We start from the raw sequence: 12,352 nt of genomic DNA on the forward strand, positions 1-12,352 counted from the left end.
AATTTCAGTTGGTGGATAATGAATCTATAATATATGAAAGTTTAATTGTAATCATTACATTATGGTAAATAATGAAATTTAACACTATATGCTAATTTTTTGAGAAGGACCTGTACACTCTGCACACCATTTTGACTGCAAAAAAACAGAAATGTAGAAATTTTTGCAAATTTAATGAAAAAGAATAACTGAAATATCACATGGTCATTAGAATTTAGACCCTTTGCTCAGACACTCATGTTTAAGTTTCATGTTGTCCATTTCCTTGAGATGGTTCTACTCCTTCATTGGAGTCTAGCTGTGTTAAATTAAAGTGATAGGACTTGATTTGGAAAGGCACACGCCTGTCTGTATAAGACCTCACAGCTCACAGTGCATGTCAGACCAAATAAGAATCATGAGGTCAAAGGAACTGGCCAAGGAGCTCAGAGAAAAAATTGTGGCAAGGCAAAGATCTGGCCAAGGTTACAACAGAATTTCTGCAGTACTCAAGGTTTCTAAGAGCCCAGTGGCCTCCATAATCCTTAAATGGAAGACGTTTGGGACCACCAGAAGTCTTGCTACACTTGGCCGTCCAGCCAAACAGAGCAATCATGGGAGAAGAGCCTTAGTGAGAGGTAAAGAACCCCAAGATCACTGTGGCTGAGGTCCAAAGATGCAGTAGGGAGATGGGGCAAAGATCCACAAAGTCAACTATCACTGCAGCCCTCCACCAGTCAGGCCTTTATGGCAGAGTGGCCCTACGGAAGCCTCTCAGCACAAGACATATGAAAGGCCGCATAAAGTTTGCTGAAAATCACATGAAGGACTCCCAGACTATGAGAAATAAGATTCTCTGGTCTGATGAGATGAAGATAGACCTTTTTGGTGGTTTTTCTAAGTGGTATGTGTTGAGAAAACCAGGCACTGCTCGTCACTTGCCCAATACAATCCCAACAGTGAAGCATGGCGGTGGCAATATATATAATATATATAAAGTACAGAGCAAAAGTTTGGACACACCTTCTCATTTAAAGATTTTTCTGTATTTTCATGACTATGAAAATTGTACATTCACACTGAAGGCATCAAAGCTATAAATTAACACATGTGAAATTATATACCGTATTTTTCGGACTATAAGACGCATCGGACCATAAGGCGCACCCCAAATTTGGGGTGAAAATTGCAGAAAAAAAGATTTTTTTATAAGATGGGGGTCCGTCTTATTGTCCGAATTTACAGTATCTTACCTGAGGGCTGGCGGTGGCAGAGCAGGGTCACAAGAGGCATGGTGTCAGCAGAGGTGGGGTGATGCGGTACGGCGTGCACCTGAGCAGGGTCCCTTCCTGCTTAGGTGGGCGACGCCACGGCCTGGTGTCCATGGGAGGGTTGCAGCAGTGGTTACTGGCACAGGTGCTGGGATGAGGAGGAGCAGTGAGAGGTATGGTGTGAGAGGGGTCCCTTTCCCCGGTGAGGTGATGCAGCAGCCCGGTAATGCAGCAGAGCCGGGTGAATCCTGTTGTTACCGGTGGTGGCGGCCATCTTCCTGAGGCCGCGCGTGCGCAGATGGAGCGCTCTGCTGCCCGGGGCTTCAGGAAAATGGCCGCGGGATGCCGCGCGTGCGCAGATGGGGATCGCGGCGGCCATTTTCCTGAAGCCGAGTTCGCATCTCGGCTTCAGGAAAATGGCCGCCGCGATCCCCATCTGCGCACGCGCGGCATCCCGCGGCCATTTTCCTTAAGCCCCGGGCAGCAGAGCGCTCCATCTGCGCACGCGCGGCCTCAGGAAGATGGCCGCCACCACCGGTAACAACAGGATTCACCCGGCTCTGCTGCATTACCGGGCTGCTGCATCACCTCACCGGGGAAAGGGACCCCGCTCACTGCGCCGCCTCATCCCCGCACCTCTGCCGCCGCTCCTCTGCTGCCACGGTAAGCCTGCATTGCGACTATTAGACGCACCCCCCATTTTCCCCCCTTTTTTTGGGGGGAAAAAGTGCGTCTTGTAGTCCAAAAAATACGGTACTTAACAAAAAAGTGTGAAACAACTGAAATTGTCTTATATTCTAGGTTCTTCAAAGTAGCCACCTTTTGCTTTGATGACTGCTTTGCACACTCTTGGCATTCTCTTGATGAGCTTCAAGAGGTAGTCACCGGGAATCATTTTCACTTCACAGGTGTGCCCTGTCAGGTTTAATAAGTGGGATTTCTTGCCTTATTAATGGGGTTGGGACCATGAGTTGTCGTGCAGAAGTCTGGTGGATACACAGCTGATAGTCCTACTGAATAGACTGTTATAATTTGTATTATGGCAAGAAAAAAGCAGCTAAGTAAAGAAAAACGAGTGGCCATCATTACTTTAAGAAATGAAGGTCAGTCAGTCTGAATAATTTGGCAAACTTTGAAAGTGTCCACAGGTGCAGTGGCAAAAACCATCAAGCGCTACAAAGAAACTGGCTCACATGAGGACTGCCCCAGGAAAGGAAGACCAAGAGTCACCTCTGCTTCTGAGGATAAGTTTTTCCGAGTCACCAGCAACAGAAATTGCAGGTTAACAGCAGCTCGGATTAGAAACCAGGTCAATGCCACACAGAGTTCTAGCAGCAGACACATCTCTACAACAACTGTTAACAGGAGACTTTGTGCAGCAGGCCTTCATGGTAAAATAGCTGCTAGGAAACCACTGCTAAGGACAGGTAACAAGCAGAAGAGACTTGTTTGGGCTAAAGAACACAAGGAATGTACATTAGACCAGTGGAAATCTGCTTTGGTCTGATGAGTCCAAATTTGAGATCTTTGGTTCCAACCACCGTGTCTTTGTACGACGCAGAAAAGGTGAACGGATGGACTCTACATGCCTGGTTCCCACCGTGAAGTATGGAGGAGGTGGCGTGATGGTGTGGGGGTGTTTTGCTGGTGACACTGTTGGGGATTTGTTCAAAATTGAAGGCATACTGAACCAGCATGGCTACCACAGCATCTTGCTGCGGCATGCTTTTCCATCCGGTTTGCGTTTAGTTGGACCATCATTTATTTTTCAACAGGACAATGACCCCCAAACACACCTCCAGGCTGTGTAAGGGCTATTTGACCAAGAAGGAGAGTGATGGGGTGCTACGCCAGATGAACTGACCTCCACAGTCACCAGACCTGAACCCAATCGAGATGGTTTGGGGTGTGCTGGACCGCAGAGTGAAGGCAAAAGGGCCAACAAGTGCTAAGCATCTCTGGGAACCCCTTCAAGATTGTTGGAAGACCATTCCCGGTGACTACCTCTTGAAGCTCATCAAGAGAAAGCCAAGAGTGTGCAAAGCAGTCATCAAAGTAAAAGGTGGCTACTTTGAAGAACCTAGAATATAAGAAATAATTTCAGTTGTTTCACACTTTTTTGTTAAGTATATAATTCCACATGTGTTAATTCAGTTTTGATGCCTTCAGTGTGAATTTACAATTTTCATAGTCATGAAAATACAGAAAAATCTTTACATGAGAAGGTGTGTCCAAACTTTTGCTCAAGCAAGAAGTACAGCAGTATGACTGCTCCCTAACAGTGTGTATGTTAAACACTGTTAGGATTTGGCAAACTGCGATACTTGCTGAAAAATTTCACTAGGCAGGACAGCCGAATGAAGGTAGGGTGGTATTATCTGTCTAAATACCTTTAACTTTTTCTGTAGTGCTAAAAATGACTGGATACACCTATATGTCTAAGTGATTGGAGCCTTTAGCCTCCACTTTCTTTGTTGCTGAAGGTTTTAGTACAATTAAACTGTTATCATATTTGTGGCTGATAACCATACCTGTGGGACATTGCATAGATAAATCAGTGGTGCTTCTTAAAAGGAATCTGTCAGTAAGCCGTCTATATGGGCATGTAGGACATAGGAAGCTGAATAAAATAACACATTGATATCTGCGATCTGATGTCTTTTATGCCTAATAATATATTAAATATAATATATAAATGAGCTATTAAAGGGAACCTGTCACTAGAAATAACATTGTTAAAGGGAAGATACTACCATTTTTTTTTATAGTTTTTTTTTTTTGTGAAATTAAGCTTAAAATAGTAATAAAAATGTATTAATGCAATGTTTACACACACAAACATTTCTATTTGAAAATATATATTTTCTTACAAATATATATATATTTACCGCTAGGGAGAGCATTTTCCGTTTTAGTCCTCAAGCAAGTAATGGTAAACTGACTGAACAGCGAACTAGTCTGAACTGGTGCATAACCAAAAGCAACTTGCATAACCTGACTGCCTAGTGTGAACACTTACCTGTGGCTAATGTCATGGTAAAGCCTGCATTTATAGGAAGGTCGGAACCAACTGTGTTTGGATGTAATTAAAATCACAACTTTCAGGTCAGGGACCCATCCGATCCGTGAGATTACCTTAACGGTGGATGGGCTCACATTTTTTGGCCAAATTTTGTGCTCAGCATCTCGTGTTTTTTTCATAGATTTCACAAGCCATTATGCTATTCACATTTCATGTATCACACCATTCCCTTGCTTTAGTACAGTTGAGTGCAGCCATTCATCTATTTGCTATGTAAGTTGTTTTTGGTTATGCACCAGTTCAGACTAGTTCGCTGTTCAGTCAGTTTACCATCACTTGCTATGTACTATTTTTTTTCTGACTTGAACGCCCCGCCCTTCACCATGCTGTGATTTTAATTACATCCAAACACAGTTGGTTCCGACGTTCCTATAAATGCAGGCTTTACCATGACATTAGCCAGAGGTAAGTGTTCACACTAGGCAGTCAGGTCAGGGACCCATCCGATCCATGAGATTACCTTGACATTGGTGGATGGGCTCACATTTTTTGGCCAAATTTTGTGCTAAGCATCTCGTGTTTTTTTCATAGATTTCACAAGCCATTATGCTATTCACATTTCATGTATCACACATTCCCTTGCTTTAATAGAATTGACATTAGACCTCAAGCAGCTATAGTAAGACTTACTAGGTTTACTGTTAGGGCTCATTTCCACTGGCGAGGAAAACGGACGAGTGCAATCCGATAAAAAATCGGATTGCACTCGGACCAATGTTATTCAATAGGTGTCTTTTCATTTGCAATTTTTTTCTCAGCCGAAATCGGACTGAGAAAAAAATCGCAGCATGCTGCGTATTGCTGCGATTCTCGGACGAGACTCGCCAATGCAAGTCAATGGGTGCGAGAAAAAAATCGCACAGCACTCGCACCATGCGAGTTCTGTCCGATTTTTACGCACCGGAGTCCGTTGAAAAGCCGGTAATTCAGCGCGGTGTACAGTAAAATCACACTGACAGGTTAGAATAGAGTAGATATATACGCATAGAATAGGTATATATACATATATATATGTCAGTGAGACACCTATATATGTATATTTATATTTAATGCAGCGCAAGATAGCATTAAAGCCGCTAATTCAATTGCCGGCTTTTCATTTCTCCTTCCCATACCCGACAGGATATGAGACATGGTTTACATATAGTAAACCATCTCATATCCCCCTTTTTTTTGCATATTCCACACTACTAATGTTAGTAGTGTGTATGTGCAAAATTTCGGCGCTGTAGCTATTAAATTTAAGGGTTAATTCGCGGAAAAAATTGGCTTGGGCTCCCGCACAATTTTCTCCGCCAGAGCGGTAAAGCCAGTGACTGACGGCAGATATTAATAGCCAGGAGAGGGTCCATGGTTATTGGCCCCCCCGTGGCTAAAAACATCTGCCCCCAGCCACCCCTGAAAAGGCACATCTGGAAGATGCGCCAATTCTGGCACTTGGCCACTCTCTTCCCACTCCCGTGTAGCGGTGGGATATGGGGTAATGAAGGGTTAATGCCACCTTGCTATTGTAAGGTGACATTAAGCCAGATTAGTAATGGAGAGGCGTCAATTATGACACCTATCCATTAATAATCCAATTGTATGAAAGGGTAAAAAAACCACACATGATTAAAAAGTATTTTAATGAAATAAACACACAGGTTGTTTTAATATTTTATTGCTCTCTCAATCCATGTGTAGACCCTCGCTTGGAAAAAAAATAAACCAACAATATACATACCTTCAGATGACTTGTCACGTCCCACGAGGTAATCCATCTGAAGGGGTTAAAATATTTTACAAGCAGGAGCCCTGCTAATGCAGCTGTGCTCCGTCCGTGCCTGTAAGCCCCGGCAAATGAAGGAAATGTAGGTCAATGACCTATAGTTACCTTCAGTCGCGGTGATGCGCCCCCTGGTGGATGTCCTCATGAACAGCAGCCTGGGAACTTTTTCCCACGCTTGAGGTCATATGAGGACAACCAGCAGGGGGCGCATCACCGCGACTGAAGGTAACTATAGGTCATTGACCTACATTTCCTTCATTCGCCGGGGCTTACAGGCACGGAGCACAGCTGCATTAGCAGGGCTCCTGCTTGTAAAATATTTTAACCCCTTAAGATGGATTTACATCGTGGGACGTGACAGATCATCTGAAGGTATGTTGTATATTGTTGCTTTATTTTTTTTCCAAGCGAGGGTCTTCACATGGATTGAGAGAGCAATAAAATATTAAAACAACCTGTGTGTTTATTTCATTAAAATACTTTTTAATCATGTGTGTGTGTTTTTTTTACCCTTTCATACAATTGGATTATTAATGGATAGGTGTCATAATTGACGCCTCTCCATTACTAATCTGGCTTAATGTCACCTTACAATAGCAAGGTGGCATTAACCCTTCATTACCCCATATCCCACCACTACACGGGAGTGGGAGGAGAGTGGCCAAGTGCCAGAATTGGCACATCTTCCAGATGTGCCTTTTCTGGGGTGGCTGGGGGCAGATGTTTTTAGCCACGGGGGGGCCAATAACCATGGACCCTCTCCTGGCTATTAATATCTGCCCTCAGTCACTGGCTTTACTACTCTGGCGGAGAAAATTGCGCGGGAGCCCATGCCAATTTTTTCCGCGAATTAACCCTTAAATTTAATAGCTACAGCGCCGAAATTTTGCACATACACACTACTAACATTAGTAGTGTGGAATATGCAAAAAAAAGGGGGATATGAGATGGTTTACTGTATGTAAACCATGTCTCATATCCTGTCGGGTTTGGGAAGGAGAAATGAAAAGCCGGCAATTGAATTAGCGGCTTTAATGCTATCTTGCGCTGCATTAAATATAAATATACATATATAGGTGTCTCACTGACATATATATATATATATGTATATATACCTATTCTATGTGTATATATCTATTCTATTCTAACCTGTCAGTGTGATTTTACTGTACACAGCACTGATTTGCCGGCTTTTCAAAGGACACCGGTGCATACAGATCGGACAGTAATACGGATGTCATACGGATGATGCGATTAAAAATCGCATTGCACTCGCATGACACTCGCATGACAATTGCATACGCTACATCCCTTTTTTCGGTCCAGATTACGGACCGATTTGTCTCTCGCCAGTGGAAATGAGCCCTTAGCAGGAAAGTTGGGGCAGTAACTGCTGACATCACCATTTCCCTCCCCTTTTGGGTGGTTTAGTATCCCTGGGGCAGAATGAATAGTAGCATCACTGGGCAGTGCCATTTTGTGGGAGACTGCCCTGTGATCTGCTGTCACCAGCAGTTACTGTCTCTCTCTCCTAGCAGTCTCTCTCACTCAGATTACATGATTCTCTCACCCCCCTCCATAATGTCTGGCCATTCACTATAGACCTGCAGCTCCTTATCTTAGGAAGGGATTAATCACAGCGCCTGCCAGCAGCTGAGAGCTGGTACACTGTTCCTCCTTGATGTGATGTCTCTGCTATTCTGCCAGCGCTTTTCTCCTGCATTTTACTACTGTCAGCCCTAAATCTAGGATCTGTTCTGCTGGAAGCAGTACAGCTTATTTTAGCAGATGCGAGGCCTCCATGAATATGGCAGCAAACACTCCCACTACTGTGAATTGTGCAGCCCACAGAGGCATGCCCAGTTCACAGCAGTGACAGATGTATAATAAATAGGGTCTGAGTCAGTCTAGTATCTCCTATGACCATGGGGTGCCGTGCGCTGCTACTGTGAATGCAAGATGTCAGCCCCCAGTGCCTTCTTTAAACTCCTATAACACATGAAATATGTTTCAAATGCAATCAAAACTTGGTTATAACAGCATGTTATGCTACATTACATGATCTACAACGTGGGACCTTCCCTTTAACTTGCAGATATGTAATTAATCTGGAGGTTAATAGCATTATGATGGTGTCTGGTGCCTGCACGGAGACTAATGCAGCGGGGTGAAAATGATCTTTATTCTTCCTGCAAGCATTTGGTTTCAGTCACGCCTCTGAGTATACAGTGTGGCCGCTGTAACCACAACCCTGACTGACACTGTCCCTACATTGTGGCTGGCTGTCAGTCAGAACCTGGGGCCCCTATGACTGAATACCAAATGCTGGGCGGGAGAATAAAGATCATTTTCACCCTGCTGCATTCGTCTGTGTGCAGGCGCCGGACAGCATCATACGCTGTTAACCTGTAGGTGAACAGCATTATTCCTGCTGTCAGGTTCCCTTTAATAGCTCATTTACATATTAAGATAAATGTAGATTTATTGGGCATAAAAGCCATCAGATTGCAGATTTCAAGGTATCCTTTTATTCAACTTCCTATGTCTTATATGCCCATTTACGGTAGAAGGCTTAGGAGGTTGATCTTACTGACAGATTCCTTTTAAGAAGCGGCACTTAATTATTCCTGGTGACAGGTTCCCTTTAAGATCTTTGGGTCAGTCACAGGCTACCAGGGTGAGACGTAATGACTGACGGTCTGCTCTCTGATCTACAGGTGTCACACTGATAATGCCCCCTTTCATTTAAAATAATCTCTGGAGGTAAATTCTCAGGGAGAGCTGTGTCCGGCCCATAGATCTTTATATATTAGGAAGAACCTAGATTTCTCTGGAATAAGACGTCAGATCACCGATATGAAATTAGCCTTTTATTCAGCTTTCTTATGACCTACTTGCCTCTATAAACTGCTTGGGGGGCTGATCCTACTGACAGATTCCCTTCAGAAGATCCCAATCTGTAATGAATAATTTCTGCTATGGTTTTCCTGCATGTGTAAAGATGCAATAAGGCAAGAGCTGTTTAACCCCTTTCTGACCTCGGACGGGATAGTACGTCAGAAGCCCCGCTTTGATGCGGGTTCCGGCGGTGAGCCCGCATCAAAGCCGGGACATGTCAGCTGTTTTTAACCCGCAATAGGCGCAAGCAGAATCGCGATCTGCCCGCACCTATTAACTAGTTAAATGCCGCTGTCAAACGCAGACAGCGGCATTTAACTACCGCATCCTGCCGAGCGGCCGGAAATGACGGCATCGACGACCCCCGTCACATGATCGGAGGTCGGCGATGCTTCTGAATGGTAACCATAGAGGTCCTTGAGACCTCTATGGTTACTGATCGCCGGTGGCTGTGAGCGCCACCCTGTGGTCGGCGCTCACAGCACACCCGCATTTCTGCTACATAGCAGTGATCGCTGCTATGTAGCAGAGGCGATCGTGCTGTGCCTGCTTCTAGCCTCCCATGGAGGCTATTGAAGCATGGCAAAAGTAAAAAAAAAAAAAAGTTAAAAAAAATGTGAAAAAAAATACAAGTTTAAATCACCCCCCTTTCACCCCAATCAAAATAAATCAATAAAAAAAAAAATCAAACCTACACATATTTGGTATCGCCGCGTTCAGAATCGCCCGATCTATCAATAAAAAAAAAAGCATTAACCTGATCGCTAAACAGCGTAGCAAGAAAAAAAATTCGAAATGCCAGAATTACGTTTTTTTGGTCGCGTCGACATTGCATTAAAATGCAATAACGGGTGATCAAAAGAACGTATCTGCACCAAAATGCTATAATTAAAAACGCCAGTTCGGCATGCAAAAAATAAGCCCTCAACCGACCCCAGGTCATGAAAAATTGAGACGCTATGAGTATCGGAAAATGGCGCAATTTTTTTTTTTTTTTTTTTTTTTTTAGCAAAGTTTGGAATTTTTTTTCACCACTTAGGTAAAAAATAACCTAGTCATGTTAGGTGTCTCTGAACTCGTAGTGACCTGGAGAATCATAATGGCAGGTCAGTTTTAGCATTTAGTGAACCTAGCAAAAAAGCCAAACAAAAAACAAGTGTGGGACTGCACTTTTTTTGCAATTTCACTGCACTTGGAATTTTTTTCCCGTTTTCTAGTACAAGACATTGTAAAACCAATGATATCGTTCAAAAGTACAACTCGTCCCGCAAAAATAAGCCCTCACATGGCCAAATTGACGGAGAAATAAAAAAGTTATGGCTCTGGGAAGGAGGGGAGTGAAAAACGAACACGGGAAAACGGAAAATCCCAAGGTCATGAAGGGGTTAAAAGATCTTGTATGCGTGATTATTGCTTCCAGGAATTACCGTGGTACAAGATGGAAAATCTCTCCACTAGTGGCTCTCAGAAAGGCAGTCGTTGTTGGATATTTGCATAATGTGCTTTTGATGCGGTTCAGTTGTGTGTGTAGGGGGAGCATTTACAGGTTTTGTTTTGAAGGCAGAGGCCAAATGTGACATTTGCATTAATTCACGTTAATGTTAGTGTGTATAATGACTTGATGTAACCAAAGGTTTATTTTCATTGTGATGTGTGACCGGAGAGACATCATGTTCTTTCTTATGTTGATTTCAAGTCTCCTAGTCATCTCATTCACTTCAGTCTGGGGATATTTCACTTTCCCGTTTGTGTAAAGATTCTTTGTGGGTGGGAGTCCATGGGTGTTCTGAAAATCACTCTCGCTTTTCTACAGATTTAAAATGGTGAAACGTCCATTCTCCACTGCATTTTTTAAAAAATTGCCCTGTTTGATTTCTGTAGAAAATGTATTATGTAACACCTTTTAAGGGGAACACCTCTATTAATTTGGGCAACATGATTCAACGAGCAGCTGCGTCATTGCAGGCATGTGCGTTTTTTACTATGAAATATAAAATGTGTACAGGGATAAAACTGTCAGTAAAGAGATGCGGGGCTGAGAGAAGCTGCCTGGGACTAGTCTGCCAAAAGCCATTCTCCCCAGCTATCTTTTCTTGATGTTTCCTCTGAAATCGGGCAGTGCTTTAGAGTAAAAGACACGCAGCTACAATAGCGCAGACATCAGCATGAAGCAGCTGACAGATTCCCTTTTAATAAGTTGTTTGTAATAGAATATTCTATTTGTTTAGTACTTGTTTTGTTTAGTACATATCTTTATGCCTTTTTAAAAATATATTTTTTTACCAAACTGCTTAGTCTTTTCTTTCCTTCACTTTATACAACAATTTATTTCATTTAAAAGGAATTTTTGTAATTGGCATCAACAGCAAAACACACCTAGCATGACCGCGCGCAAACAACTCTTTATGATCATCTTGTATTTCTTCCAATCTCCAGAGATCAAAGCTATTGGCCATTAGCAGTGGGTGGGGAGAAACCACCGGGGACTTACCCTTTTGATTAATCACCCCGGCTCGGTCCCCAGCAGCTTTTAAAGCATGCTTTTCTCTGAAACTCTGCAGCGCTTGAGTCAAACATATATGGCTGAAATCATAATTCCATATATCAGGTGTCATTGTCCATGACTAAAGGCCCCCATACACAGTAGATAACTTTCAGCTTAACAATCGCTCATCCGACAGCAGATTTTCCTGACACATACACACAAAACCGTAGAGGAGTATTTCTATGTTCTCTATGAGTGAGCTTCTGACGGGGCTTTAGTTTCTGTCGAGCAAAAGGATTGTTCATTGAAATTAAAATTTGGTGGATACTTCTCTCTACCGACCTAATCTGTCAGGGAAGAGTCAAGAGCATCTGATACAAAGTATACTGTTGGCTGATCCCACTGATAGCTGCAGGTGTGGCCGACTTTAGTTTTGTGTTTCGGGAGCCTTTATATGTTGAATTATTAGGATTAGTATTAAAAGAATATTTTATCAAGATCAGATCAGTATGGGTTCAACGCACGGCACTCTCAATGATTAGCTGTTATCTGTTCGGTGGCAGCCAAATAAAAACAATGTATTGAGCTTAAACCTTTCTGCTCCATAAATTGCTTAATAGCCGCTTCCAGTTATTGCATCTTATCAACCAGTCACTTGAATAGGAAATATGATGGTGTACCCTGGAGAAGCCACTAGACTGCACTATTGATCCCAGACAACCCTTTGAACAGCCTAATTCGAACCGCTTGGGAACTACACCTACCCTATGTATTAACAATTTCCTGTTTACATGTCTCTCCAAGTTAGCATGATCATGGTGATAGCAAATGTTCATTATAAGTGTAAGTAGTAAAAATAAATGAAAAAG

The 12,352-nt window shown here is 43.0% G+C and overlaps 1 protein-coding gene across 3 annotated transcripts in view; it reads left to right on the forward strand.

Annotated features, from left to right (window-relative positions):
* ATG5 (autophagy related 5) overlaps positions 1-12,352 on the forward strand; it is a 294,450-nt gene that overhangs the window by 96,863 nt on the left and 185,235 nt on the right. The window lies entirely within an intron of this gene.

The sequence above is a fragment of the Ranitomeya variabilis genome, chromosome 2 (genome assembly GCF_051348905.1).
Source record: "Ranitomeya variabilis isolate aRanVar5 chromosome 2, aRanVar5.hap1, whole genome shotgun sequence".
Classification (NCBI taxonomy): Eukaryota; Metazoa; Chordata; class Amphibia; order Anura; family Dendrobatidae; genus Ranitomeya; species Ranitomeya variabilis.